Source organism: Pantherophis guttatus, chromosome 5, assembly GCF_059756535.1.
Source record: "Pantherophis guttatus breed Tessera chromosome 5, ASM5975653v1, whole genome shotgun sequence".
Classification (NCBI taxonomy): Eukaryota; Metazoa; Chordata; class Lepidosauria; order Squamata; family Colubridae; genus Pantherophis; species Pantherophis guttatus.
Window position 1 is genome coordinate 127,106,056 of NC_142067.1, and position 24,755 is coordinate 127,130,810.

Here is a 24,755-nt window from a genome sequence, read left to right on the forward strand (position 1 = left end):
TAAATAAATAAATAAATAAATAAATAAATAAATAAAAAAAAATAAATAAATAAATAAATAAATAAATAAATAAATTGACTGGTACTAATGGTTGATACGGGTTGCTGCCAGCGTCCTAGGTATCAACCAAGTACCTTCTTAAGATGTACGATGTTCCAAGTAGCGCAGTTTTTTGCAGTTCTGTTGGTGTTATTGCAGGAAGCTGCAATTTCTTAATGTATCTTATAAAATTCTTGGACATGGTACCAAGTGCCCCAATGACAATGGGTATCACTGTTACAAGTTTTATCCATAGCCGTGTAGTTTTGATGGCCAGGCCGCGATATTTCATGATTTTTTCCAGTTCTTTTTCTTCGACTCTGGCATCTCCTGGTACCGCAATGTCAATAAAATTATATTATTATTATTATTATTATTATTATTATTATTATTATTATTATTATTATTATTATTATTATTATTATTATTATTATTATTATTATTATTATTAGTTTGTGTGCTAATATTTACTATCACCCATTCTTTGGTCTTTTTAATTTGTAAATGGTATACTCTGACAATGTACTGTATTCAAATATGTTTATGAATAAAATAAAAAAATAAAATAAAAAGTCTTCCTTTCTTTTGTGCTCCATTTGAACGAGAGAGATTTGGGTGTTTTAATTGGAGCAGAGGAATATATATATCTAAAGCAAATTGTCATTGTTCCGAGTAATGCATCCATTGAAAGCAGGTAGATTCCTCCAAGAACATGTTTATTGGATACACCATATCGGCACAGCCAACTCTAAACGTTCCTGCAGTTTTCACTTAATTAAAAGAATAAAAGTTTTTTTCCCCCTCCCAGATATCACTGGTTACATTGTCCAATGAAAGTGCTTGCATGCTGCTTGATCGCTCCTCTCCTCCTTTCACAGCCACCTGTTAAGATGACCTTGGTTCCCACAGGAAAACTTTTTGTTTTGACCGATCAGCTGGTCTATCTACTTCCTCCCTTCCTTCCCACTCTCAGGGCTTGTGGCCACTATGAGGCAGCAAAAGATGGCTTCAGCCAGGTTCGCTTCAGAATTGACCCAAATATTAAGCATCCAGTTTATGTACTACCAGCAGGTTATTCCAAAGCTGTAACTTTCAATATTTATCTGCTGTGTATGGTGAGGGGCAAACTGGAATGGTTGGGAATGTGTCGTTAGTATTAATATAATAGCTCAGTGTCAGCTTCTTCCTGCCTAATAGTTTATGTTTAATGCCTAGCCCAGAATAAGATGGTTATCAACATGACTTTGGTCATAGACCAAATGACCATCTGGACGCATCACGTAAGAGGGTAGCCATGCTGGATTGAGCCGAAGCTTATCTTAATCTTCTCTTTGACTCTGACAATGTCCTCTACAGCCAATATTTGGAGGCTGCTGCCTCAGTCCAATAGTCAAACTGAACCTTTGATACTAATTGCCTTTGTAACCCAATCCTTTTAAAAGCCAACTAAAATAGCACCTGTTATTAAATCTCACGGTAATGAATTCCACAGGTAAATTATATTTTAGTGGGTAGATACTGGTTCTTTTGCTCTTAAGGGAAAAATAGAATATTCGTTTTTTTTGTTGGAAAAAACAATGTAGCTGGACCAAAATCATTCCAACAACTGTGCCTGGCATATGAGGATGCTTTCAATGGGTCCATAGACTTCCTGAACAGGCTCAGCCAGCTTCTAAAACACGTTATATCCTTAGAGCATTTTTTCTCCCAAAACTTGCAAGACCAAAGAGAAGTAAGTTCAACCTCCTGAAGTACAGATTCAGCGAGTTCAAAATGGATCAAGAGAAAATAATCCATCCTCAAAGGAATTTGTAAAAGCCCGAGTAGCTATTCTCTGCATATGTATATCCAGACATGGTGCTTTATTACTGTGTTTGATCAGGGATGAATGGCTGAAAAAAAATGAAGGTAGTAATAATTCAGAATGCTATTCTTTATCGATGGTGTACATCTGAATTTGTGGTGAATTATATCAGAGCTTTTCCATGTCATCTGTTCCTGGATATGTGTGGGAAGGACTCTTGGGAACTGCACAACTACTACAGTGTTGTGACCTAGGCCCAAGTAGTTATTACCAGATACAATCAGTCCTAAACAAACATATTTTATTAAAACAGCTGAGAATTACTTCATTCTCAGCTTAGTCCAAATTAAATCCAAAACAAATTTTTCATAAACAGTCCTTTGGCTTTATCACCAACCTTTGTCTACTTATGCACCCTACCAAAGGCTTTTCTTGGCAAAAGTTCAGAAGGAAGAGATGCCAACAAGAAGCAAATGTAGCAACGTTGCTTTCCTACAAAGATCCCAAGAGACGTTGCTGCTTTTTTAAGCCTTATGGGAGGGGCCGATCATCTCCTGGCCTTACTCCTGAGTCGTCCTTTTTGCTTTAGCTGCTCTTAACCTCTGACCTTCAGACAAAAGCCGTCACCCAGTCTCTTGAACCTGAGGGCTCTGTTTGAAACCTTTTTGTTTTCAATGGTAATGCTCAGCTTGAATCAGCATATTGCTATCGACTGGCCCTTTACAAATTGAAGGGGAGATTGGAACTTGATTTACAACTTGACGAGCAATTACAGTCATGAGTGCCTTTGAGATTTATAACCAGTGTGTTTATATTCTGTTGGCACCAAGTTACACTGTGAAATTGTGTCTGCTTCTTTCCACAGAGAGCTGATGTGGGCTTGTCTTCATCTTTGTTTCCTATCTAACTTGAATTTGATGGTCTTCCATGATGGTTAACTCTATCCCCAAATTGTGAGAAAATCCTTGGAAACCAACCAACCTTCCTTCCTTCCTTCCTTCCTTCCTTCCTTCCTTCCTTCCTTCCTTCCTTCCTTCCTTCTTCCTTCCCTCCCTCCCTCCTTCCATCCCTTCCTTCCTTTCTTTCTTTCTTTCTTTCTTTCTTTTCTTTCTTTCTTTCTTTCTTTCTTTCCTTCCTTCCTTCCTTCCTTCCTCCCCCTCCCTCCCCCTCCTTCCCTCCCTTCCCCCTCTTTCTTTCTTTATTCTTCCTTCCTTCCTTCCTTTCCCTGTTTCTTTCTTTCCTTCTTTCCCCCTCCTTCCCTCCTTCCTCCCTCCCTCCCTTCCTCCCTCTTCCTTCCTTCCTTCCTTCCTTTCTCCCTTGTTTCTGGATTGTTTCTGTTAACTGGGTTTTATTGCTGGGTCGCTTCTGACTAACCAGTTTCTTTAGTCGGCTCCATAGATTATCAATTGGGTTAAGGTCTAGGCTATTCCCAGGCCATCTCAGCAGTGGAATAGGATTATCTTAAAACTCAAAAAAAAAAAAAAAAGTGGTTTTATTAGACATCAAACCTCAAAAGTACACTTTCCCCAAAAGGTTTTAACGATTCCGGCCACTACTGTATTGAACAAGGTATAATTGAGTCTGTGCAACCAGTGGTAGGATTCATTTTTTTTTACTGCTGGTTCTGTGGGTGTGGCTTGGTGGGCGTGGCAGGGGAAGGATACTGTAAAATCTCCATTCCCACCCCATTCCAGGGGAAGCTTACTGCAAAATCCCCATTTCCTCCCGATCAGCTGGGACTCGGGAGGCAGAGAATAGATGGGGGGCAGGGCCAGTCAGAATATTTACTACCGGTTCTCCGAACTACTCAAAATTTCCTCTACCGGTTCTCCAAAACTAGTCAGACCCTGCTGAAACCCACTTCTGCGTGCAACATATTATTCCATAATGTCCTTTACACAGGTCTGCCCCAAATATACATTGATTTTAAGTGGTCTTCTAAATTCTATATTCAATAGTATGGCCAGATTTTTGCAAGAAATGCCATCTGTTGCTGAGTTGCTTTAGATGGCTTTTGGCTGCCTTGTTGATATATACATTTACTGAACTCAACATATATATTTATGTATACAACTGATAAACATTTCTCTTTTTCTAAGGTTTTTTTTTTTTTTTAAGGCTCCTATACACAGAACAGGCACGATCCTTATTTCAGATTTCTATTCTGTTCATTACCAAATCAAACCGAGGGCGAACAAGATGGTGAACTGAGAATTTTCAACAATGGGGAAGTGAGAGGTTATTGGAGTGGCTCACATTACTTAAAGAACTGTAGGTTCTTCAAAAGTCAAGCAACACAAACGGATGGAAGTTAAAATTCATCCTTCTTCTAGGATGCTTTACTGAAGCACTACATTGTGGTACTTGGTCAAAGATATAGCCGTCAGCTGTCAAACTCTTCCCCCTGCAGCAATGAACTCTCCCAATAATTCTTTGAGTGATGGACAAAATTAATAAGATGTTCCAAAACAATTGTTCTGCAACATTATTGCGTGTTTCCTCAATGCAGGAAGCTGAGCTGTTTTACCCAATGCATGATGTTCTCCAATCCACTCCTCTACTCACAATAGAATCCCTTATGCCACCAGGCTTGAAATTCTGGACTCGGACAATCTGGAACTGTATCGTCTGCGGTCTGATCTAAGCATAGAACACAAAATTGTCTGCTACAGGGTCTTACCTGTCAACGACTTCTTCAGCTTCAACCGCAATAATACACGGGCAAACAATCGATACAAACTCACGGTAAACCGCTCCAAACTCGATTGCAGAAAATACGACTTCAGCAACAGAGTGGTCAATGCCTGGAATGCACTACCTGACTCTGTGGTTTCAATCCCAAAACCCTCACAGCTTCAACCTTAATGTCAGCTTTGCTTGCTTCAGAGTTTTTACTTGGAGTTGGGTTTTTTTCTGGATCGCTGACACTTAAACCGTCTATCGTGGACCTCACCCCATTGCTAAGAAGTCTGTAAAGGGGGCGTGCATAAGCGCACCAGCGTGCCTACCATCCCTTCCCTACTGTCCCCATTTACAGTATTTGTATTCATTTCCTTCGTTCATGTTCATATTCATATCTGCTTTCTTGTACATGCATGACAAACTAATAAATAAATAAATAAATAAATAAATAAATAAATAGATAGATAGATAAATAGATAGTCAGGTGTGCCTCCTTTCAGTACTCAAGAAAGGAAAACCCTGACTCCATTTTCATAGAGAAAGGTACTTTTACTGAGTATGAACTGAATGCAACCAAAGAAAAGCAAGCTCTGAGGCAATCGGCACAAAAATTACATATAGAAAGCATCCCTAAAACCCTTCCCCCAACCGTCCAGTCAGGATTATCCAATCCACATTCTCCCCAAGGGTCATGTGGGGTGCAGCATCCGATGGTGCCATCCTCCTGGTATGCCACGACCTTGAGTAGTTATCAGCTTCAAAGAAAACGCTGAAGAAAACTTTCTCTTCTCTTCTCCACCAGCTCACTTCCCCACTCCCAGACATTCAAACAGCTTCCCCCTCCCCCGTTACAATGGCAGCCAAGTAAGCAAGCAATGAAAATAAATAAATAAATAAATAAATAAATAAATAAATAAATAAATAAATAAATAAATAAATAGTTCTATCCTTTTGAGCAGGGGTGGCAAACTCAATTTCATTGAGGGCCACATCAGGATTGTGTTGGACCTTGGGGGGGGGAGTGATGTGTGTGTGTGTGGGGGCTATGGCCAGCTTGACGTCACTTGTGTTGGGGGTGCCTGTGGTGGCTGGAGCACTCTGCCAGCAAAAACGGGGCTCCCAAGTTCCGTTTTTGGCGGGGACAGCCTCCTGCAACCCTCTGCCAGGTAAAATGGAGCTCAGGAGGGCCATGTGTGGCCCTTCTGAGCTCCGTTTTCACTGGCAGAGGCACTGTGGGCTGGTCCTTCGCTGTTTCCAGGGTGGCCCCACAGGCCAGATCTAAGCACCCCGCAGGCCGGATCCATCCTGCAGGCCTTGAGTTTGACACCACTGCTTTAGAGATATGTCTACAATCTCTCCAGAGGACTTGGTTCCCTGATGAGAAGGGGACATCAATTAGTCCCATAGCCTTTTTTTAAAACTGCAAAGTCTTTTCATCAAGTTTACAGAAGTGGGACTTCTATTTTCTGAAGCCAGAGTCAACTTTCTATCTTCCCAAAATGGAGAATAGAAATATTTTAGTAGCTACAATATGTCTGTAGAGATTCTCAGTCATCCAGGTCATGGTTGTCCCCAACATGCTTTTTCAGGAGGCAACTGGACTTTCTGGTTTTTTCTTTTGAAGACGTTTCACTTCTCATCCAAGAAGCTTCTTCACCTCTGACCGGATGGTGGGGAGTGGAAGGATGTATATTCCTTGCAGACAGATGGCCCTTTGCTTCCTTTTAGAGGGTCATTGAAGCACTTCAATGGTTTTTCTGTGTCTTCAGGAGGTTTGTCTGTGTCTTCAGGGTCAACTGAGTAGTGCAAATGGTTCCTGTAGTCCACAGTTTTTCTTCTGGAAATCCATTTCTACTCCCACACCATTCAAGGGGTGTTCATCCCAAATTGTATAACTAAAAGTCTGTGGAGTTTCTCAGTCATCCAGTCATGGTTTCCCAAAGCTGAAAGAGCTTCTTGGATGAGAAGCTAAACATCTTCAAAGAAAAACCAGAAACTCCAGTTGCCTCTTGAAAAAAAAAAAAGCAATATAAGGACATTTTAGTAGAATAATACACATTCTTTAGATGGATTTCTACACCCCTCTGATACACAAATTTAATTTGCTCTTGGCATTTTAAATGAATTTTATTTGTCTTTGTTCTTTTTATATCAATGGCTTAGAAACCAGCAGAGTAACGAGCAAATACTGTGAACAGATATGATAAACCAAGCACATCTAATCTCATGGTTGAGGTAATAATGTCTGATCTTATTTTGTGAAGCCATGTTTATATTTTTTTTAAAAAAAAGAAGTGGGCATGCCGGTTATTGTTCATTTGGGGGAATACAGGAAGAATTAATGACTGACCAAGAAAATGTCAAGGATCTTTAAATGAGTATATTTGAAAGAGAAGCCAATCTTGCAACATAATTTATTCATCAGAATTAGTTAACTTCTTCCTTTATTAATTACAGGCCATCAATGGAATGAGTGAACACACCAAACTCATCTATGATATAATTACTGCACATGACTATAAATACCATTAATGTGAAGTGTTTCCAAGTGTTAATTGGCTGTTCTAGCAAGAGCATATTAGAGTAATAAATACATGTGAAGTCTGTGAAGTGCTAATTTTAACATGCAAAGCCATTATGAAAATCAGCTGAAAAACTTTTCAAAAAGGATCTGAGGACCTTATCTGTTTAGTGTGCAAAATTAATTGCTATATTAAATTAGCAAAGACACATTACTTTTTTTTTTTAAAAACAGTGAAGGTATGAAATTGTGGAGACGGATTGTTTTTGGTCTTGGTTGTAAAAAGGTGGGATTCTCCTTGGTAAGATGTTCAAAATTTTAGGAAACTGGGACTAAAGGAGGAGAAGAAACATAGGTAGTTAACGTGGGAATTGGCATTTAATGAAAGGCTACTGTATTTTTGATGAGCCAAGAGCTCCAGTGGGGGGGAATAGCTAAAATTAATTTGAAAAGCAGTATATGGACATGGAAAGTTTTGGAGGAACCATTTAAAGATGAAAAAGCCACAGGAAAAGCAAATTTGAGGAGGTCTATTTTATTTGTAACCATGCATGAAGGGGATGTCATGACGATTCTTTTTGAAGGTCCAATTTCCCTGTTAGACAACAGTATGATTAATCATTAAAACTGTGTTACCGTCTGTTTCTCCTCTTTGAATCCCATCACAAATATAATTATATTGATGCTACCCAAGTCATTACTCAGATCTCAGATTGTCATTGATCTTGATGTTAAGCTACCAATGAAAACTGTCCAAAAATTGCAACTGATCCAAAATATGTTGGCCAGCTAAGTAGAGGGATCCTATGACAGGTGTACTGGAAATTCTCCAAGTGGTTTGGCCCAGTGGTTAAAGCATCAGGCAAGAAACCAAGATACCACGAGTTCAAGTTCAAGTTACCCATCAAAGCTAGCTGGGAAACTTTGGACTAGTCTCCCTCCCTCCCTCCTTCTCCCTCCCCCCCTCTCTCTCCCTCCCTCACACTCTCTCTCTCCCTCCCCCTCTCTCTCCCTCTCTCCTCCTCTCTCCCTGTTCCTCCCCCTCTTTAACCTCCCTCCCTCTCCCTCTCTCCCTCTCCCTCCCTCCCTCTCCCTCCTTCTTGCCCCCTCCTTGTATTCACAGGCTTGTTATTGCATGGAAAATAGGAGGAAGAAGATTTGTTAGACATATTTGTGAGTTATTTGTAAAAATAATAACAGTGGGATAAAAAGAAAGAATGAATGAATGCCAATAACCCAATGCATTGATCTCAACTGTGTACATCTCTCACATTCAAAGCAAGTAATTCAACTGAGAATTCTCTACCTTCTAACATCTGGCAATCACATGGCTTTAATAATCTGGAATGTAAATGACACAGTCATGTTTTTCCCACTGCAATCTCTCTTATGAATCTGTTGAATCTTCCAGGAGTTTCTCTTCTGTTTTCGAAATCCATGGGTACTGTTGTTTAAATGTATTTGGGAGGGCTTCTCATAGGGCATGAAATAAAACAATTAGCAGCTGGGATTAAGAAAACACACAGAAGGAAGAGAGCCCAAATGCAAGGCCCGGGAGAAAAGAATACACTTCCTTCTCCTCCCCCTCCCCCTTGGCTCAAAGGTAAAGGTAAAGATTCCTCTCGCACATATGTGCTAGTCATTCCAGACTCTAGTGGACGGTACTCATCTCTGTTTCAAAGCCAAAGAGCCAGCGTTGTCCAAAGACGTCTCCGTGGTCATGTGGCCGGCATCACTAAATGCCAAAGGTGCACAGAACACTGTTCCCTTCCCACTAAAGGTGGTCCCTATTTGTCTACTTGCATTTTTTACGTGCTTTCGAACTGCTAGGTTGGCAGAAGCTGGGATATGTAACAGGAACTCACCCCTTTACGCAGCACTAGGGATTCGAACCGCTGGACTGCCGATCTTTCGATCAACAAGCTCAGCATCTTAGCCACTGAGCCACTGTGTCCTTAGAGTAGCTAGTGATCTACAAACTTCCCTTGAGCCTTTTCCCCACCCTTCCATGTCCTCAAAGTTATCTTTAAAAAGCAAGGACATAAAGACTCTTTCATATAAATCAAATGACGAGCAATACCTTATTTGGCCTGTGAACAGAATGACAGGGACCATTATTTGAAGGAGTAGGCAGAACAAAAGCTTATATTCAATTGAGTACAATTAGTGTTTTAAATGGGAGGCGTAATTAATTCGATGTGATTTTTAATATGGTTATTCCCCATGCCTTTAATGCTTTTAATCCTCTCCCAGTGAACTGAACAATGCAGTTTGCTGACAATTCTCAGATGGGCTTTGACGACTGCACTCAAAGATCATGGATACTGTACCTTAGGGCTTTGCATCCCTCAATTATTTTATTCATCCACTTCTTTCTGTGTCATTTGGACATCCAATAAATCATTTTAATTCTCAGGCCTTTCCATTCTCCCAGTCTTCCTCGTATCTCCTGTACAACTTTCTGAAACTGTATGTGTATCCAAACAGACATTCCACAATTGTTCCCTTTCTGTAATGCCCAGGTTAAATTTTGGTACTTGCAAATCTGTCCCTTCAGATGACTCCTAAATCTCTCAATTTACCAGTCTGATTAATTAATATACACAGTTTTCACGGTGGAAAAGTGTAGTTGGCATATTTTTGTTTATTTGGAATCAAGGTTACATTAAAATGTTAGAAAAATTAATCAGTGGAACAACTTGCCTCTAGAAGTTGTGAATGCTCCAACACTGGAAGCTTTTAAGATGATGTTGGATAACCATTTGTCTGAAGTGGTGTAGGGTTTCCTGCCTAAGCAGGGGGTTGGACTAGAAGACCTCCAAGGTCCCTTCCAACTCTGTTATTCTATTATTCTAAATATCATTAATATTTGGCACCAGAGCTGTAAGGGCTGTAAGTTCGACTTACAAGTGCTTTGTCCTCAAACAAATTAGAACTTTGATGTTGGGGCCGTCCAAAAGTATGTCAACATATTTTTTAATGATTCAAGAACAGATGAGTGAATATTCACCTGAAGAGCCCTTCAGATTATCTAGGCTAAGTGTCATCAGTGACAAAAATGCAAGACAATGAAACCTGATATGTTTCTGGCACACATACTATATGCATATGCAAAAGTTGGACCCATAATCATTTGAAGATGATTATGAAGAGTTTCAGAAGGCCTAATGAGTTCTCCTGAATTAAACAAAGGTTCTCTTTACTTACGGCTCAGCAAGCAGAAATCCAAAGAGCTGCAATGTAACTCCAAGAGCCTTGGTGTACCAAAATAAAAATAATAATAATAATAATAATAATAAAAACATCAGTCCCCATAGATGAATTGTGCAATTTCATTAGTATCCAAGGAGAAAAGAGAAGGGAAGGGAAGGGAAGGGAAGGAAAGAGGAGGGGAGGGGAGGGAAGGGAAGGGAAGGGAAGGAAAGGAAAGGAAAGGAAAGGAAAGGAAAGGAAAGGAAAGGAAAGGAAAGGAAAGGAAAGGAAAGGAAAGGAAAGGAAAGGAAAGGAAAGGAAAAACTGTGGTTCTATTTTTTTTATTTTTTTTATTTGATTTATATGCCGCCCTTCTCCGAAGACTCAGGGCGGCTTACAATGCGTTAAGCAATAGCCTTCATACTTTTGTATATTTATACAAAGTCAGCTTATTGCCCCCACAAACTGGGTCCTCATTTTACCTACCTTAGAAAGGATGGAAGTCAACCTTGAGTCAACCTTGTATTGTATCAACCTATTGTATTGTAAGCTGCCCAATTTAATTTTGCAAAGTAGCATCCCATTTTAAAAATGAAAGGTGATACAGAAAAGTTCCAACTGAAAAGAAAGCAACTAATATTAAAAGCCTAATTTTTTTGTTGATATGACTAAAGTCTTAACTGGAAAGGAAACCTCCAGGGGTTTTTCAGCTAAGCATTTGGCCTTTGGGGAAGAATTATTCAACGACTTAATTATTTTATTCTCCCCAAACCTGGCCATTGTTGCAGACAGGAGGAAGTGATCTGCTCTGGTGAGCCCTGTTAATTAAAACGAATAGGACAAGCTGGAGTGGGTGAAGATAGTTTAGCATATGCAAATTGTTCCTGGAGAAAACAGGGAGAACATACATGTAGGATGGATAAGTTTTAAATATTTCTCCTAGAGTAGGTAGGTTTTTTTTTTTTTTTTTTTTTGAGAAGGTGCATTTCAGAAACTATTTACTGAGTAAGTGGCACAGAAATGAAATTATTGGCATGAAAACCTTAATGGCCAATTAAGTACAAAGCCAAAAAAAGTAAAATAAATTATATCCACTGGTACCCAATTTAAAACTGTGGTTATAATCCAGGTAATGGAGCTCAGTTGGAAAGTGTTCTGAGCACTCCCTAGCTTAAAAAGTCATTACTGGCTGTCCTGCTGTTTTGTATAATTGCTGTGATAAGACATTGCAAATATAATTGGCTTTAGTCTGAAAATATTTCTTCATAAAGCAGTAACAACAATAGCAGGAAAGTTCTTTGATTTGTATATTTATAGCAACTTAAGGGATCTCATTAACACCTACAATAGCATCTCTGGGCACCTTTATTAAGCCAGAATGTGAAATGAAATGTGACAGTTGCGTTTCAAAACACTTTTCACTTGGGTCTCTTTCTTGAACGTGTAGATGATTAAATGACTCAGAGATGCATAAGGTCTTTGAAAATCAGACCTTATCTGTTCTTAAACTCCCCCCCCCTCTCTTGTATTTCTACTTTCTTTCTCGTTTGCATTTTCCCCGAAACTCCCAAGCTGAACTCAACTTCTGTTTGGGTTCTGCTATAATTTCATTTAATCGTACATATGGAGGAGGAGGACAGGCAGAGCCTGGTGGCAGAGTCCAAAATGTAAGATGTAAAAAAGGAGTGGAGACTCTAGAAAGAGTGCAGAGAAGAGCAACGAAGATGATTAGGGGACTGGAGGCTAAAACATATAAGAACAGTTGCTGGAATTGGGTATGTCTAGTTTAATGAAAAGAAGGACTAGGGGAGACATGATAGCAGTCTTCCAATATCTCAGAGGCTGTCACAAAGAAGAGGGAGTCAAGCTATTCTCCAAAGCTCCTGAGGGCAGGAGAAGGAGCAATGGGTGGAAACTAATCAAGGAGAGAAGCAACCTAGAACTAAGGAGAAATTTCCTGACAGTTAGAACAATTAATCCGTGGAACAACTTGCCTCCAGAAGTTGTGAATGCTCCAACACTGGAAGTTTTTAAGAAGATGTTGGATAACCATTTGTCTGAAGTGGTATAGGGTTTCCTGCCTAAGCAGGGGGTTGGACTAGAAGACCTCCAAGGTCCCTTCCAACTCTTCTATTCTATTGTATTCAAGATAGGAATCAATCTGGAGTCATTACATTCCCACGAACAGTCTAAATTCAACCCCTCTTGAATTTTATCTGGTGCCAATTCAGCGCTGAACTAAAACAAAACAGGAACTCTTCACATAAAGAAGAAATACCTATTCTCCCATTCTGACTATTTATCCTGAGATCAGTTGATTTTCCTACCTCCAAATTATTCAGTCTTCATACCAACCTCTATAACCCTGCAATCAATTCAGAATAGTGGTGGGATTCAATTTTTTTTTTTACTACCGGTTCTGTGGGTGTGGCTTGGTGGGTGTGGCAGGGGAAGGATACTGTAAAATCTTCATTCCCACCCCACTCCAGGGGAAGGATACTGTAAAATCCCCATTTCCTCCCAATCAGCTGGGACTCGGGAGGCAGAGAATAGATGGGGGCGGGGCCAGTCAGAGGTGGTATTTGCCGGTTCTCCGAACTACTCAAAATTTCCGCTACCGGTTTTCTAGAACTGGTCAGAACCTCCTGAATACCACCTCTGATTCAGAAGTACTGATAGTTTTAAGTGTTTGTTTGTTTGTTTATCAGGGCAACCTTTGTCTACCCAAATATGGAAAGGAACATACTGCTTCTGCTTTTGCCTTTCAGCCCCAATCCAGTAGCCTTCGCAGGCAGTCGCTTTCACGACAAACTATTTTTGTGTTAAAATTATATTGACTGACAAAGAAATAAAGGGAGACTAGTATAGATAATAAAGCTTTTGCTTTTATTATAGAAATAGAAAAATGTTTCTAGATAGAAAAAAAAAACACTTAAAACTATCGGTACTTCTGAATTGATTGCAAGGTTATAGAGGTTGATATGAAGACTGAATATTTCGGGGATAGGAAAATCAATTGATCTCTCCCCTGGTACAGGAAACAAAGCAAGGAGAACCTGTGGCTTAGAGGTTAATACATCTACCTAATATGCAAGCAACCCTGGTTCAAATCCCAGAAGGAATGGCTAACTGATGAGAGCTAAATAGCTTGAAATAGATCTATACTAGTCTCCCTTTATTTCTTCGTCGGTAAATATAAATGTAATACTGTCTATAGCTTTATAGTTTAAAGGGATGTGGTGGCTCAGGGGCTAAGATGCGGAGCTTGTTAATCGAAAGGTCAGCAGTTCAGTGGTTCGAATCCCTAGTGCTGCATAATGGGGTCAGCTCCTGTTACTCGTCACAAAGCCAAAGAGCCAGCGCTGTCCGAAGAAGACTCCATGGTCATGTGGCCAGCATGACTAAACACCAAAGGCGCACGGAACGCTGTTCCCTTCCCATCAAAGGTGGTCCCTATTTTTCTACTTGCATTTTTTACCTGCTTTCGAACTGCTAGATTGGCAGAAGCTGGGACAAGTAACAGGAGTTCACCCCGTTACGCGGCACTAAGGATTCGAACCACTGAACTGCCGACCTTTCAATCAACAAACTGAGCATCTTAGCCACTGAGCCACCACGTCTCCATAGACAACCCATAATATAGTTTTTCTATAATTTGCTTTAAAATTTTAGTTTCATTTGTAATCTTTTGGATGTGCTATTTAGATTTACAAATGGGATTAAAATTTCCACTTGGGAAGAACTGAGGGATAATGTAGCACTCTGTAGATTTTGCTGATGTAGCTGGAATTTTTTTTCTTTGAACTTTCTGCTACTCCTCCGACTTACAATCATGTTCACATATACACATCGCAGGCTCGCAGCTGAATTATGCTCCATAGCTGTATCTCCACGTCAGATTTACTCAAAGTTTTACTCTAGGTGAAATGTAAACAGCAAATGATGCTCTCTCTCTCTCTCTCTCTCTCTCTCTCTCTTTTTTTTTTTTTGAGATTTCCAGCTTTCTGAGTCTGTACAATGGATATATATCATTGTCTGCACTGCATTGGGAGTTACTTTCCTTTGCACTTATAATTGAAAGTATTAATCATACGTTCAAACCAAATGCTCTTTTTCAATATTAAAAAAAATGGATAATGAGTATTATCATATGCTACTTTTCATAAATTCCTGCTCTGGGATCCCTTTTTAGATTAGTTCAAAGGAAATTAAGAACTCGGTAATGGGCAGTATGCATTCCTCATTATGGTACAACATACTGGCAATTTACCCAATTTGTCCACAGGTCAAAAGCAAGCTGTTGTACAACATTAGCCAGATCAGAGGCAATTTTCACAGGACAAATATAGGCATACTCTCAATAACATTCACTTTCAGGCAGCTTTTGTGAGAGAATTGCTGCTCAAAAACACTTCAGACAAAAGAATCTGCATCCTTAAATAATGGGGAAATCTAAAATTAAAACTCCTACACGTACATACACACATACCAGTGGTGAAATCCAAATTTCTTTTACCACCGGTTCTGTGGGCGTGGCTTGGTGGGCATGGTGTGGCTTGGTGAGATGTCTTGGTAGGCATGGCAGTGGAAGGATACTTCAAAATCTCCATTCCCACCCCCCTCCAGGGGAAGGATACTGCAAAATGTCCATTCCCACCCCACTCCAGGGGAAGGATACTGCAAAATCCCCATTCCCTCCCCACTCCAGGGGAAGGATACTGCAAAATCCCCATTCCTTCCCCACTCCAAGGGAAGGATATTGCAAAATGTCCATTCCCACCCCACTCCAGGGGAAGGATACTGCAAAATGTCCATTCCCACCCCACTCCAGGGGAAGGATACTGCAAAATCCCCATTCCCACCCCACTCCAGGGGAAGGATACTGCAAAATCCCCATTCCCTCCCCACTCCAGGGGAAGGATACTGCAAAATCCCCATTCCTTCCCCGCTCCAAGGGAAGGATATTGCAAAATCTCCATTCCCACCCCACTCTGGGGCCAGCCAGAGGTGGTATTTGCTGGTTCTCCGAACTACTCAAAATTTCCGCTACCGGTTCTCCAGAACCTGCTGGATTTCACCCCTGATACATTAGTCTGTCTTATCCATATTTTTTTTTAAAGTACAGATATGGAATTTTCTCCGAAATAGAAGAAACAAAAGGATTTGAAATTCGAATCTGAAGTCTTAACTTTAAACAGGTGAAAACTGTAGACCAAAAAGTAGAGTGTTTTTTCTTTTTTCCCCTCAAGAAAATCAGTGCCATGAAGCAAGACAAGATCTCTGACACTCCGGGGAATAGTTTCTCTCCACTTGATGTTACCTGTTAATACAGACAATCAAATTATCAATTGCAAAGGTGAGAGAGCTTTACCTCTTAATAGACTTCAAACTTTCCAGTACATCTGAAGGCCTGGCAAAGCGAGTTGGAAAGAAATACATGCCAGGTTTTCATTAAAGCTATCAACCAGGTAAAACTGTGGTAGAAAAACTTGTTACTCACTCACTCACTAGCTCAACATTCGAAAGGGCCCTAATTGTTTTTTTTTAATAAAAAGTTGTTTTTATTTTATAGACAAACAAACATACAATACATAATCAATCATTCAGTGTATCATCTGAGTACATCTTTTGTGTCTTCTTCTTACTCCTCCAATCTTTATCGTATCTTGATATTATCATTTCATTTATTGTAACATTTCTCCCCATTTAATACATATCTATCTATATCTATATCTATATCTATATCTATATCTATATCTATATCTATATCAATATCTATATCAATATCTACATCTACATCTATCTATCTATCTATCTATCTATCTATCTATCTATCTATCTATCTATCTATCTATCTATCTATCTCTTCTCTAATCAATGGTAAAATTGCCCTCATATCTTAAAATATTCTGATTCCTCTCTTTTTTTAATTGGTAATCTATTCAATCTATTCATTTCCGCACAATCCAATATTTTTATTGATATTAATTCTCTGAATAAATTGCAGTATTGAACGTAGTAAACCTATTCATTTTTCCTTCTTAACATATCCTCTAATAAGAATATAATAATGATATTAAGCATAATAATCCTAATAGTCATAATAATAACAATCATCATATTGTTTACATCTCTGTCTTAACATATTTTCTACTCTTCTCTAATCTCCTTCTTTTATTTCCAACTTCCACTTTTATTCTCTAACCATCGATTGAATAATTCCCATATCATATAATATCCATAATACTCACATAATACTCATCCCTACTGATGAGAATGTGATCAGGGAAATATTAGAATGTGCAGAAATGAACAGATTAACGCTTGCAATTAAGGAGAAAGAAAAAACCTGCCACTGTGAATGCCATAGTACGGGGTGTCAAACTCGATTTCATTGAAGGCCATATCACGATTGTGTTTGACCTTGGGGGGGGGGTAAAATGGGTGTGGCTAGCTCAACATCACTTGTGTCAGGGGTACCTATGGTGGCCCAATCGCTCTGCCAGTGAAAACAGGCCCCCGAGCTCTGTTTTCAGCTACAATGGCTTTCTGCAACCCTCTACCAGTGAAAACGGAGCTCAAGAGGGCCATCCACGCCATTCCGAGCTCTGTTTTTGCTGGCAGAAGCACTGTGAGCCGATCCTTTCCAGGGTTGGCACCATAGGCCAGGTCTAAGCACCCTGTGAGCTGGATCCGGACTCCGGGCCTTGAGTTTGAAACCCCTGACATAGTATATGACAGGGATAATATATAGCCATAGTATAAACCGATCCAAACTAGACTGCAGAAAATACGACTTCAGCAACAGAGTGGTCAATGCCTGGAATGCACTACCTGACTCTGTGGTTTCTTCCCCAAACCCCCAAAACTTTAACCTTAGACTGTCTACTGTTGACCTCACTCCATTCCTAAGAGGTCTGTAAGGGGCGTGCATAAGCGCACCAGAGTGCCTACCGTCCCTGTCCTAATGTTTCCTTTTATTCGTATCCTTTTCGTGTATTTATAATTATGTTTACACTTGCATCTGTCATAAAATACATGCTTGACAAAATAAATAAATAAATAAAATATATCATAATGAATTGTGGAAGAAAACTAATAGTATACAGTACTTCTAAAATAAACCTGAAATACCCATAGGGAAAGGTAGAGAGGAACATAATGCTGAGTTCACCTTGAGAATGAGTCAGCAGACGTTCATATTATTATTAGTTTTCTGGAGGCAGAGTTTCAGTGGAATGGCATATGAAATGAGAGGTCAGATCATGCAAAAACCTGCTGAAGGCAAACCGAAAGTAATGGACCTGACAGCAAAAGAAATTCAGTGAGACAAGGTAAAAGAAGGAGCTTTGTTTGTATGTTTGGGCAGACATATAAACAAAATGGAACACGAATAACTAGTTTTCACCCGTCTGCAACTAAGCTGTCAGCAAATTTCATCAGATTCCTTTCTAGCCTCTGTTTTTATTGATATCCACTATAGGTAGATTAGAAGGCCTAGTATTTTGCCTCTGTCTCCCTCTGTCTTTCTGTCTCTGTCTCTCTCTGTGTGTCTCTGTCTCTGTCTGTCTCTTTCTCTCTCTCTCTCTCTCTCTCTTTCACTCTCGTCTCTCTCTCGGTGTCTGTCTCTCTCTCTCTGTCTCTCTGTGTCTCTTTCTCTTTCTCCTCTCTCTCTCTTTCTCTCTGTCTCTGTCTCTCTCTCTCTCTCTGTGTGTGTCTCTCTCTCTGTGTCTCTGTGTCTCTGTCTCTCTCTCGTCTCTCTGTCTCTCTCTTCTTTCTGTCTCTCTGTCTCTGTCTCTCATCTCTTTGTCTCTCTCTGTCTTTCTGTCTCTCTCTGTCTCTCCGTCTCTGTCTCTGTCTGTCTCTCTCTCTGTCTGTCTGTCTGTCTCTGTCTCTCTGTCTCTCTGTCTCTCTCTCTTTTTCTCTCTTGCATCAGATACCCACACACAAATATACAGAAAATAGCATTAAGATAACACAATTAATGTTGCTCGTTTCTGGGCAAGATCTGTTTAGTTTGTACATATTTTACTCTTTATTTTTAATTTTATGTCATGTAGCATGCCTTCTTTTAACCGTGATGCTTCTGACATGAATAAACAAACAAACAAGCATTAGGATCGGAGAATTAAAACTGCAAACAAGCCACTTAAACCATGTTTGGAGATATGTGTTCTTTGGTGAGAGTCAGTTTGCAAATTATCTGTATTCTAATTCAACGCTAAAATTGTGTTTCTTAAACCTCGCTGTGCTTTATAAGTTGAACGTGAGCCACTAGTAACATCACTGAATTAATGGGATTTACATTAAACATATATCTTTCTTTAAAACTTTCATTGTTGGGAAAATAACATTGATGATGGACCTGTAAGGTATCTTAAATGGTTTAAAATGCACCATGAAACCACGGCTTTTACCTATGTCACAAGAAAGCTGGCTTGAGACGGGGGAAAAAAAGGAACCGGGAAAGGCCATTTGAGTTCCGTTCCTGGAGTTATTTCATCAGCTGAAGAAGTGAACAACTTCACAATAAAGTCTTCTCATAACTTAAGTATGATACTGATTGTTCTCACCACATCAACAATAGCCATTAGCTTTTGCCCCTACTGTGTTTAGTAAGATCTATGTAATGCAGAAAGCCAACCTTGAATGCAACAGGGGTTTATTTTTGCACGAAAAATGGAAAGAAGGAAGGAAGGAAGAAAGGAAGGAAGGAAGGAAGGAAGAAAGGAAGGAAAGGAAAGGAAAGGAAAGGAAAGGAAAGGAAAGGAAAGGAAAGGAAAGGAAAGGAAAGGAAAGGAAAGGAAAGGAAAGGAAAGGAAAGGGACTCAATGGCTCAGCGGCTAAGACGCTGAGCTTGTCGATTGAAAGGTCGGCAGTTCAGCGGTTTGAATCCCTAGTGCCGCGTAATGGGGTGAACTCCCGTTACTTGTCCCAGCTTCTGCCAACCTAGCAGTTCGAAAGCAGGTAAAAAATGCAAGTAGAAAAAATAGGGACCACCTTTGGTGGGAAGGTAACAGCGTTCTGTGCGCCTTTGGCATTGAGTCATGGCTGCCACATGACCATGGAGATGACTTCGGATAGCGCTGGCTCTTCGGCTTTGAAATGGAGATGAGCACCGCCCCCTAGAGTCGGGAATGACTAGCACATATGTGCGAGGGGAACCTTTACCTTTTAATGTAGAAAGTCAACCATGAATGCAACAGGGTTGTTTTTACAGGAAAGAAGGAAGGAAGGAAGGAAGGAAGGAAGGAAGGAAGGAAGGAAGGAAGGAAGGAAGGAAGGAAGACTGCATGTCAACTATTTCTTACTGTACATCTCATCTTTGGCATGCATTGTTGTATAATCAAATACTGGAATCAGGCCAGAACACAATATCTGCAAGAATTAAGGGGGACACAATGCCAATAACTATATGCTTGGTCAGTATCTATACGATATATTTTCTGCTTTTCATTCTCGTTAAAATTTTATAAATCTCTCTGCAAGTTTTGAAGTTGTGCTGGTGAGTGAAAGTCAGCCCTGTCTCCCAACTCAAACATGATCCATAATTTGATCAAATGCTCCTGGGCACTATTAAATAGTAATAATGAACTTCACCTAAAGCCCTTAATAATTTTGTTCCCCATTTCCTTCCCTAATTATCCATGACTCCCTATTTATTATTGCTTCGTTCCCTGCCTTGAGGCCTGCTAAAAATACTAGGAATGATAAATTAAACAATACATTTTGGCACACAGTTAACCAGTGGGAAGGGTTATAATTTAACGGCTTGTCTTCTGAATTAATTATTTCTGAATTATTTAATTGCAGCTGCTAACTTTAAAAAAAAAAAAAAAACACAGAGCCTTTCATTGGTAGCTCAAATTCACTGACATAAGCTCCCTGGCATCCAGAGGAAGCCATTAAAAGCATATATGTTTAAATTAAATTTGAAAAGGTCCCTCCATGCATATGTTTTCCCGTCTTCCATTTATAACTGTATTTATATATTTTTCTTGCTAACGAACATTGTCTACTGTAAAAAAAAAAAAAAAACCACCAGAATGCTATTTTCTGGAGTACTCTCCGAAGTCTAATCAGTAAGCAATTGTTACAATATCGCTAATGTCTTTCTTCCACCCTGTTTTGGTAAGTAACAACTATCATTGACTAGATATTAGTATGTTCTTATGGGTTTTACTCGCAACCCGGTTCTTTTAAATTAAGCCTTGAGTTATTGGAATATTAGAATACAGTGTTTACGAGTCGGTCTCTCCCTTCTGCTTAATTAAGCCATGGAATAATTGGTCTTTTTGGCTGAGATGACACTCGGGAGGGTAATTCGACTCTTTTATTTGCAAATGTGTGAAGATTGTGTCATGTTGCAGGATGTTGATTAGAAGGAGAAAGGAAATATGAATAGGTCTCTCTGCTCTTTGGGATCCACAGGTCCTGAAGTCACTTTGCCTCCATAATCAGACCCTCCTTCTAAAATAGTCATCTGTGAGTCCTTAGCTTCCCTTAAAGATTTTAAAGGCAGGAGGGAAACAGAAAATGGAGGAAATTTTCATTTTTAGCTCCTGTTAGATTCACCACAGGAGAAATCATCACTGCCACAGGTGTTGATATTCAAATGAATACCATTTTCAGCATGTTTTAAAAGTTTGTTCTCTCTCTCTCTCTCTCTCTCTCTCTCTCTCTGTTATCTATTTATTTAACCATCTATCATCTCTCTGTGTGTCTCTTTCTGTGTCCCTCTGTGTCTTTCTTTCTTTTTCTTTTTCTTTTTCCTTTTCCTTTTCTTTTCTTTTCCTTTTCTTTCCCTTTTTCTTTTTCTTTTTCTTTTTCTTTTTCTTTCCTTTCCTTTCGATCTATCTATCTATCTATCTATCTATCTATCTATCTATCTATCATCTATCTATCATCTGCCTATCATATCTGTCTGTCTCTGTCTTTCTCTGTCTTTTTACGTATCTGTCTGTCTCTCTCTCTCTCCTTCTGTCTATCTGTCTCTCTCTATCATCTATCTATCTATCTATCTATCTATCTATCTATCTATCTATCTATCTATCTATCATACATCACTCTGTATCTCTCTGTCTTTGTCTGTCTGTCTGTCTGTCTATCATCTATCTATCTATCTATCTCTATCTATCTATCTATCTATCTATCTATCTATCATCTATCTATCATTTATCATCTCTCTCTCTCTTTCTGTCTGTCTCTCTCTGTGTCATCTATCTATCTATCTATCTATCTATCTATCTATCTATCTATCTATCTATCTATCTATCCATCCATCCATCTATCTATCATCTCTCTCTCTCTCTCTTTTCTTTTTTTCTCTTTTCTCTCTCCTCTCTCCTCTCTTCTCTCTCTATCTCCTTGTTAAGCCCAGTGTCAAATTGTAGAATCGGGAACATTATTCAATGTCAAATCATTTCTATACCGTTGCCAGGAAAACCAAATAGGTATTGACGTGGACACGAAATATGAAATCATCAGGAGCTGAACTTCACTTGCAAGACACATGTCTTCAGTTAAATAATATTGAGATCTTTGCATATATTTCATGAAGATAGATTGCAAGTTTAAAACCCAGCTAATGTAGACCTAAAGCTTAATTAACATTGAGCAGCCAAGATATTACTGATTTAGAAATGGAGAATTAAAACTTAGAATAAACCCTCCTTTGCTCTTTTAATTTTCATCTGGCTTTTTTTTTTTTTTTTTTAATGCAAGCTGCAACAACCTAAGGAAGGAAGATTAGACAAAACGATTACAAAGATTACAATAAAGGAGAATATTTGCAGCTTTATCATCATGACGAAGTCACCTAATTTAGGTAATGAGACGTCGGCAAGAAAACAAACAAGCTCAGAGTGCACCAAGAACCCTTCAAAATTATTACAGCTAGCCCAGTGGTGGGTTTCACTTACCTTTGCTAGCAGTTCGGTCGTGCACTCGCCACTTCTGTGCATGTGCAGAGAATATTTAATGATGTCTGGGTGGGTGGGCAGAGCCTCCAGCCACTGCTGCTACCAGTTCGCACAAACCGGGGCGAACTGGTAGCAACCCACCACTAAGCTATACCTAGCGTTAGAATACATGTAACTCTTTGTGTGCTTAATCTCCTAAGGAAGTTCTGGAGCTGTTCATACAACAATTTGTTTCCCCAAATCCTACACTCTTACACTCCTACACTCCCTGCCTTGCTGTTGCTTTCCACCATGCTGAATTTTTTTTCCGCCTTTATTTTCAGCGCAAGATTCATGAGACATGCTCTATTTCTGCATTTTTCATTATCCCGGCTGTCATGCCACTGACATCTTCTTGCTAATATACCGAATGACCTGCTCCTTTCACCGTCATTCGAAGATAAGTGCAGCAGTTATTTAAAGGGAAGTGAAAAATATGAAGTGCTCTTTGTGGTAGACTCGAAGCTTTTTTTTTTCTTTTTCCCCTTTCTCTTTTTCAATCTGAACTTCCTTGTGTGTTTATACTGTATGCATTTAATTCTGCTTTTCCTTTTTTTTCCCCCTCTTTGCCCAAATTCAAATTCTACAGCTCGGATGTCTTTGATCTTTCCAGAAACTCATGCCAGATTATCGCCTTATATCCTGCCTTTAGCGTGAAAAGGAATCCGGTAGTATCTTTTCCGACTGACAAATTTGATTCAAAGCTTTCATAAACATCTACTTATGCCTTTCTAGAAAAAAGTATTAATCTGAAGAAAAAATGAAGCCCAAGAAATAGTGTACTCATCAGCTTTACCAGGTAAACCAGACAAGAAAAACAGCCAGATTCAGCAAACTAATTCTGTTTTATTGTAAGGCGACACGAACAGAATCCAGACGGAGCTGAAGAAGCTTCTTGGATGAGAAGCGAAACATCTTCCAAAAAAAGCCCAGAAAGTCTAGTTGCCTCTGACTGGATGGTAGAGAATGGAAGGATTTACTGTATATCCTTTTCTGTTAGCTGGTAATTTGCATTATTTTAGTGAGTCATTGAGGCCACCTGGAGGCTTATCTGTATCACTAGTTGTCTGCAAGGAGCATAAATCCTTCCATTCCCCACCATCCAGTCAGAACCGAAGAAGCTTCTTGGATGAGAAGCGAAACGTCTTTGAAGAAAAACAAGAAAGTCCAGTTGCCTCTTGAAAAAAGTACCTTTGAGATTTAACCTTAACCAAGGAGCCTTGGTAGTAGAGTGGTTTAAAGCACCCTGTTATTAAGACCAGTTGCCTGCAATTACTGCAGGTTCAAATCTCGCCAGGCTCAAGGTTGACTCAGCCTTCCATTCTTTCTAAGGTAGGTAAATTGAGGACCCAGTTTGTGGGGGCAATAAGCTGACTTTGTATAAATATACAAAAGTATGAAGGCTATTGCTTAGCACATTGTAAGCCGCCCTGAGTCTCTGGAGAAGGGCGGCATATACATCAAATTAAAAAAAAACAAAAAAAACAGGGGTGGTATCCACTTACTTTCCCTACCGGTTCGCAAATGTGAGCGTATGCGCAAATGCGCCTGATCCATGCATGCGCCTGCCCTTGCATGCATGTGCTTTGCTGGTACATGCGCCTGTGCACATGCACCCAGCCTCAAAAACATGCCTAAATAGGATGGCATAAAGCCGAGGCAGGCCCATCCACGATTTCCACTACCGGTTCGAGCGAACCTGTTCGAACCAGCTCTGAATACCACCTCTGGATTTAACTCTTGAGTTACACAGATATAGTTCGAAGGATTAACATTTCTGTCCTTATTCAAGATCCTGAAGGAAGAGATTAAAAAATATGAGATGACAATTTTTGTTTTATTTCAAGCAAAGAGACCTGATATGTTTGTCTAAAGGAATACCGATTCAAAACAGAAGGCTGTGGACTGGTTTTATAAATGGACTATTGATCGGTGGCCTGCAAAAACAAATATTTTATTGTGTAGGCAGAAGTCGAAAATAGGCAAAGTGTTAGAAAGGTCAGCAGGCAGTTGTTTAGTGATTAATTATAAGCCCAATTAATGTTTATTAAAACTAATAGTGAATAATAAAAGAGCAGTTTTGGAGAGATCCGTGGGAAACTGTGACAGATAACGAAGCAATTAATTAATCCATATGGTTGATAAGGCTGATATAATTTATTCTTGAACAAAAGGGACAACCTTCTGATCTCAGCAATGGAGACAAAAGCAGGCTGCAAAAACCAGGGGAAAAAAATGGAATTTATCTATTGGACAAATAGAAATTTCTTAAAAGTTTGTAGGGAAATTTTAACATTTTCAATAGACTCAAATACTCATACATTCATCAACTGTAACATCGTTGAGATATTGTTCATCTTTTTTTCCTTATTAATACATATTTCTAATAATCAGTCCATTGACATGAAAGATAAGTAGTGAAGGAGCAAGTAAAATAAAGTAATGTAAACAAAATAATAATACAAATAAAATAAATAATAAAAGGACTAAAATTTGAAATGCCCGGTTCCAGACTTGAAATGCCCTTCTTTCCAAAGGGCAGTTTCAACATGACACG

The 24,755-nt window shown here is 39.4% G+C and overlaps 1 long non-coding RNA gene across 1 annotated transcript in view; it reads right to left on the reverse strand.

The window, feature by feature from the left end:
* The window catches only part of LOC132710391 (uncharacterized), a 35,805-nt gene extending 13,341 nt beyond the window's left edge, over positions 1-22,464 (reverse strand). Inside the window, exon 1 of the long non-coding RNA XR_009621082.2 lies at positions 22,160-22,464. This is a non-coding gene — a long non-coding RNA (uncharacterized LOC132710391). The remainder of the gene's footprint in view (positions 1-22,159) is intronic.
* Positions 22,465-24,755: the final 2,291 nt, after the last annotated feature.